At 39.5% G+C, this 6,716-nt stretch overlaps 1 non-coding gene across 1 annotated transcript; it reads left to right on the top strand.

The window, feature by feature from the left end:
- The first annotated feature begins 6,362 nt into the window (after positions 1-6,362).
- Positions 6,363-6,469, top strand: LOC141694949 (small nucleolar RNA R71). Its single transcript, XR_012564227.1, has one exon. It is a non-coding gene; the product is annotated as a small nucleolar RNA R71 (small nucleolar RNA).
- Positions 6,470-6,716: the final 247 nt, after the last annotated feature.

The following is a 6,716-nucleotide window of genomic DNA, read 5'->3' as shown; positions in this document are numbered from 1 at the left end:
GTTGAGATAAACAAGAGTTTCGACCATTTTAAGGTTAGATTCGATTGTTCAAGGTTCTTTAATGAACTAGCTACCTTTACAGGTGTTTGGAGAGGATATTGATCCAATAGTCATATGTCAGTGGTTAGTGTCTACCTCCCCAGGCTTAAATCCCCTGGATGCATCTGCGGATAGTGGATCTGACATAGGTACAGATTAGAAACTTGTTGACAATGATTCAAATATTACCTGATGAGTCACAAGGAAATGTCTTCACAGACATTAGAAGGAAACTTTAATCTTTATGCTAAATTCTTTGGATCATTGTTTACCTTCCTAGAGTTTAAATCTGGAACCCTAAAAGTGAAACTAACAACTTGTAGATTATGAGTCAGATTCATCTGACGAGTCCAATAAGGATGTGGATTTGCGAACTCCCATTGCACCACTCGTGACCTCCTTAAGGATAGCTAAGGTAATTTTCCTTACGAGGACAGCTGGATTTTGGAGCCATGAGAGAAGTGATACACTTGTGAGAATGAGTGTAAACATGAGTGAAGAGAAGAGTGAAACACTTGTGAGGTACACGAAACAGAATCACACATTCACAGTGAGGAAGAAAGAGAAACACCATATCCCATTCCCTATCCCTAAACATGATTCTTGATACTTCGGGTCTCGAATCTGTTTATGATTGGAACCTAACTCTTAGGGACCTAAAATTTAAAGATTGGATTAGAATACTTAGAGACCTAACAAGTTCGGGACATAACAATTGGTAACAATTGGTGATCTCACATTTGGGAGGTATAAGGAGTTGGGAAGTTTGGTGCACATGATGATCAACAGTAAAGTTAATATTGCAGCATTTAAAGGGACATGGTTGATCAGACTATGACTTGTTATTTTTCTCCAACCAAGTAACATTTGAGAACTCCTACAGACAACGACATACATTCCTTCTCTAAGGGGGAGAAATTACAGGCAGGAGGAAAAAGGTAAAGCATATAACCAAAACACCATTTATTGTTTGAAACTACGGATCCTATTGTACGGGAGAGGTGGTAAACACGAAGGTGATTTCCTAGTGATCATAAGAAGTGGTTTGGTTCGTCACTATTCTTTATAAGGGGAGAAGTTGTTTTCCAAAAGGAGAGTACCATTGGTTTTTATCTGCGGATCCTATTGTACGGGAGAGGTGGTAAATGAAGGTAATCTTCTTTAAGCAGTTGATTCTCATAGGGGGAGAAGCAATAGAGATATGTGCTTCTCAAAAGGACATATGGTCGTACAAAAGAAGCTGTTGATGATTACTTCAGGACTGAGAAGTGTTATCTGGAAGAGATTTAAAGAACGAAGGAAATAAAGATGAAACTACTTGAAGATCAGTTTAGTGCTAGAGGAACAAGCATCTTTTATTTCAGTTACACAAGAAATCTGGAAATGCGGAATTTGATCCAGAAAACCAGTAGCATTATTTACAAGTCCTGGTACTTTAATTTTTCTAAGATGTTAGTTGAGTTATCCTCTCTATTTAATTTATGTTAGGTTTAACAATCAAATAGGGGGAGATTGTTGGTGAGACTGCATAGCTGTATGAATAGTTACGTGATAACTCAACAAGAGAACAACACTAGAATAGGACATGTTAATAATACTAAGACTACACAAGAAATCAGAAGAAATGAAGATAAGGCAAATACAAAGAATCAAAAAATTAGAACAAGGCTTGAAGTCTATTTACAGGTCACTGAAAGAAGTTCGTTAATATGATCATGTCTCAGTGAAGAATAAAGGTTGAAGACTTTCAGGGTTTCAGAAATGATGGAGATTCAGTGTATAAGTGCTACCAGAAGATTTCGGTGTATTGACATTGATTAAAGATATACAGTGTTCGAAGCATAGGAATTTGAAGAATTGAAGATATGGTAAAGACAGAGGTTAAAAAATATAGATGCAGCCTTGAAGTTATACTCATTGAAAAGAGTTCATTTATATGTTCAAGCGTCAGTGAAGAGCAGTGAATGGAGTATTCAAGATTGTAGTAGCAATGAAGATGTTGTCTAAAGTACCAGAAAGGATTCCAGTGAAAGTACATTTTTTTATTGACAGTTAGTGTCCGAAGCAATGAAGTTGCTGCAAGCTTAACAATGTAATCAAGGATATAATACGAAGACCTGAATCAAAGCTAGCCGTCTGTGAACCAGACTAGTTGCACTAGGCGTCAGTGATTTGTGAAAGGAATCTGAGTATTATCATTAGGAAGATTGTTAAGTGAGGATTTGTATCTGGATATGGTAGATATATGGTTTATACGAAGACTCGGAGAGAAGACTTGAAGACGGGACAATTTATGGGTAAAAGCGATCTACGGAAACTAAGTAAAAATGATCACTACCTTGTAGTAGGAGTCACCCTAATCAGTATATTGGATGTCAGAAGCAATATCCTAGAAATACAGTTCAATATTTAAGTACAAAAATTGATCTTGACTTGGTACGAGCCTCAGGGAATAAACAGGGGAAGAAAGAAAATTCTAAGTGCATGAATGCACCCCTTGGTCGCAAGTAACTTGCAAATCAGGAATTCTCTAAGGCAAAAACACCCTTCTAGGGAGAAGGGTCGCAAGTAACTCATGCAAGGAAATTTTTCTAAGGCAAAAACACCCTACTAGGGAGAAGGGTCACAAGTAACTCATGCAAGGAAAGTTTTCTAAGGCAAAACACTTTACTAGGGAGAAGGGTCTCAAGTAACTCATGCAAGGAAATTTTCTTAAGGAAAAACTTCTCTCCTTGGTACAGGGGTCGCAAGTAACTCTTCCAAGAAGGCACTAGGTAATAAGTAACTTGGATACTCAGAATTTGGCCAAGGCAAATCTCTCCCTCTAGTAACAAGTAACTTATTAGGTTGAAATTGGCTAAGGCAAATGTCTCCCTCTAGTAACAAGTAACTTATTGGGTTGAAATTGGCTAAGGCAAATCTCTCCCTCTAGTAACAAGTAACTTGTGATGCTGAAAATGACCAAGGCAAAATCTCCTAAGCTTCCAAGTCGCAAGTAACTCTCAGCAACAAAATTCATTGATCTTATTTATTTGATTTATGTGGTAAACAACTGACCACGTAATATATTTTGAATATAAAGCCTACACTACAGCAACAGATCAAATGAGGTTCTATTTTTTATCTTCTTCTTTAACAAAAATGAGAGGTGATAAAACAACAACAAAGAAAATACAGAGAAGCTCAAGCAAATTCATATCCGTTAATCTTCTCACCGGAGTAACGTTATAATGCCCGATTTAACTCTTGTATATTCTTAGGGGCATTATAAACATTACTCGGTAATTAAATCCTTAGACAAACAAAAGCTAGATCATTGTATAGGATTTAATTTGTTGATCTTGGTAGTAGCTAGGAGCTTTGTTGTTCTTAGATTGTAGCCGGTTAATCTATTTACCAGAGTGGAGCAACACCCCTCACGGATTTATATATAAATATATATTTCCCCGAATATATTGTTTACTGTTCCAAACACTATTCACCTCAAGAACACGGAACTACCAACTAGACACTAAATTATATATCCGTAAAAGATTCGAAAGAATTTTTTAATTTAGTGAGTATCATATTCAACCCCCCCTTCTACGATACTTTTGGACCTAACAACTCGTCATACGAAGTCCCGACCACAGAGAATTCATCCATGAACACCTCCACATTAGTTCCAATTATATCATAGAATATGACCATCATGCATCTCTGAAAAGTAGCAGGTGCACCACAAAGTCCGAAAGAAACTTGACGGAAAATGAAAGTGGCAAAAGGACAAGTAAAGGTGGTCTTCTCCTGATCTTCCGGGGCAATGCAAATCTGATTATGGCCCGAGTACCCATCCAGAAGACAATAATACTCATGACCAGCCAACCTGTCAAGCATTTGATCAATGAATGGAAGCGGGAAGTGATCCTTCCTGGTGGCTTTATTCAGCTTTCGATAGTCCATGCATGCTCTCCACCCTGTGACTGTCCGAGTAGGAATGAGCTTGTTCTTCTCATTAGCAACAACTGTAATGCCTCCTTTCTTAGGCACACACTGCATCGGGCTCACCCATAAACTGTCAGAAATTGGATAAATGATCCCTGCATCCAGCCATTTAAGAATTTCCTTCTTTACAACCTCTTTCATGATAGGATTGAGTCTTCTCTGTTGTTCAACTGTTGGCTTACTTTCTTCCTCAAGAAGAATTTTATGCATGCAGTAAGAAGGGCTGATTCCCATGATATCTGCTATAGTGCATCTAATTGCTGATTTAAACTCTTTTAGAATTCTCAAGAGCTTTTCTTCGTCACTACCTGAAAGGTCAGATGCAATAATAACAGGCAAAGTAGATGCATCGCCTCAAAAAGCATACCTCAAGTGATCATGCAGCGGTTTGAGCTCAAGTGTGGGAGCTTCCTCAATAGATGGTTTGAGACGCTCCTAAGAATTCTTCAGCTCTGCTAATCCAAGAGACTCGAATGGAAAATCCAATCTCCTTTTCCATGGAGAAGCATTCAAATACCGCAGCTACTCTGCCCCTCTTCATCTTCACTATCAGATTCCCCTGTTAAGGCTCTCTCTAAGGCATCCGTCCTTAGCATTTGATCAAGCTCCGAAGTCACTACAGAGTTGACCAACACTACTTTAAAGCACTCTTCTTCATCAGTAGGGAATTTTATTGCATTGAAGACATTGAAAGTCACATCCTGATCCTGAACCCTCATAGTAAGCTCACCATTCTATACATCGATCAGAGTTCGGCCTGTAGCTAAGAATGGTCTCCCCAAGATGATGAGAATCTTCTTATCTTCCTCGAATTCCAGAATGACAAAATCAGCAGGGAAGGCGAGTCTATCCACCTTAACCAAGACATCCTCCACTACTCCTCGCGGATAAGTGATGGAACGGTCATCCAGTTGCAAGAACATGTTTACCGGTTTTGGATCAGGCAGACCAAGTTTTTTGAAAACGAAAAAGGGCATCAGATTGATGCTAGCTCCCAAGTCACAGAACACTTGACGAAAGATAGATTTCCAATGGTACACGGTATCATGAGGCTTCATGGATTTTTAAGCTTAAGAGGAAGTTTCTGTTGCAGCACAGCACTACACTCTTCCGTTAGATCAACGGTTTCCAAATCCTCAAGTTTTAGCTTCCAAGATAGAATATCCTTTATGAACTTAACATAGCTCGGCATTTGTTCTAGAGCTTCCGCAAAAGGTATGTTAATGTGCAACTTCGTAAAAACCTCCAAAACCTTGGCAAACTGCTTGTCGAACTTCTGCTTCTGAAGCCTTTTAGGATATGGAGGAGGCGGATAGACTTGTTTATCCCCTGTATTATCCTTAGGAGTAGTATTTTCAACAGTATTCTTCTTCGGTTCCGATTTGCCATCCTTTTTCTCAGCTGAATCAGCAAAATTGTCAATTTCTGGAATTTGAGATGGCGCGGGCGCGCTCCTTTTGGGCACGGGCGCGCTGCCCTTCTGGAGAAAATTTTCAGCTTCTTTGTTTTGATGATTTTCAGGAGTAGCAACCTTTCTAGACCTCAAGGTGATTGCCTTAAGCTGTTTATTGACTTCCCTCTTGCCTGGATTAGCTTCTGTATCACTCGGAAGAGTTCCTTGTGGTCGGTTCAATAAGGCGTTAGCAATTTGCCCTATTTGATTCTCCAGAGTCTTGATCGAAATTGTTTGGCTTTTGCATATAAGCCTCAACTCCTCCAATTTAGATTTTTCAATCGAGGATGGACCTGCACCTCCGTGAGATTGCTGTTGCATCCCCTGTGGCGGAAATTGCTGCCTTGGTGCAAACTGTTGTTAAAAACCAGGAGGATTGAAATCCTTGTTTCCAAACTGCTAGTATGGCTGTTGTGGCTATTTCATACCACCCTAATTATTCCTCCAACTAAAGTTAGGATGGTTGCGGTTGTTAAGATGATAAGTAGCAGGAACAGGTTGTTGCGACCTCTGAAAGATGCTCACAAACTGAGTTGATTCACTAGATATAGCACATTGCTCCGTCGCATGCGATCCTACACAAAGCTCACAAATACTAGTTATCTGATAAACACTGTAATTGGTCAGAAAATCGACCTTCACAGTCAATGTCGTTAGCTGTGCAATGATAGTCGTAGCCGTATCCACCTCCAGAATAATGCTACCTTGCCTTGTGGTACTCTCTGAGTTGGATTCTGATATTTCATTCGCGGTCATCATCTTAATTAGCTTATAAGCTTCCTCATAGCTCTTAGCCCATAAAGCTCCACCTGATGTTGCATCGAGCATAGGTCTTGACTGTGTTCCCAAACCATTATAAAAGCAATTTATCACCATCCAGTCAGGCATTCCATGATGAGGACACTTCCTAAGCATCTCCTTATAGCGCTCCCAGGATTGATATAGAGATTCACCTGATTGTTGCGCAAATTGAGTAAAAGCATTCCTGATTGCAGCTGTTTTTGTCATAGGGAAGAATTTAGTAAGAAATTTCTGAGCAAGATCCTCCCATATCATAATAGAACCTGGTGGTAGAGAGTGCAACCAGCTCTTAGCTTTATCCCTCAGGAAGAATGGGAAAAGTCTCAGTTTCACAGCATCTTCAGAAACATTATTGAACTTAAAGATGTCGCAGATCTCGATGAAATCCCTAATGTGCATATTGGGATCTTCCGTTGGAGTACCCCCAAATTGGACTGAA

Source organism: Apium graveolens, chromosome 10 (genome assembly GCF_009905375.1).
Source record: "Apium graveolens cultivar Ventura chromosome 10, ASM990537v1, whole genome shotgun sequence".
NCBI lineage: Eukaryota > Viridiplantae > Streptophyta > Magnoliopsida > Apiales > Apiaceae > Apium > Apium graveolens.
The sequence above is the reverse complement of the archived record's forward strand: the minus strand, read 5'-3'. Positions and strand labels throughout refer to the sequence as shown.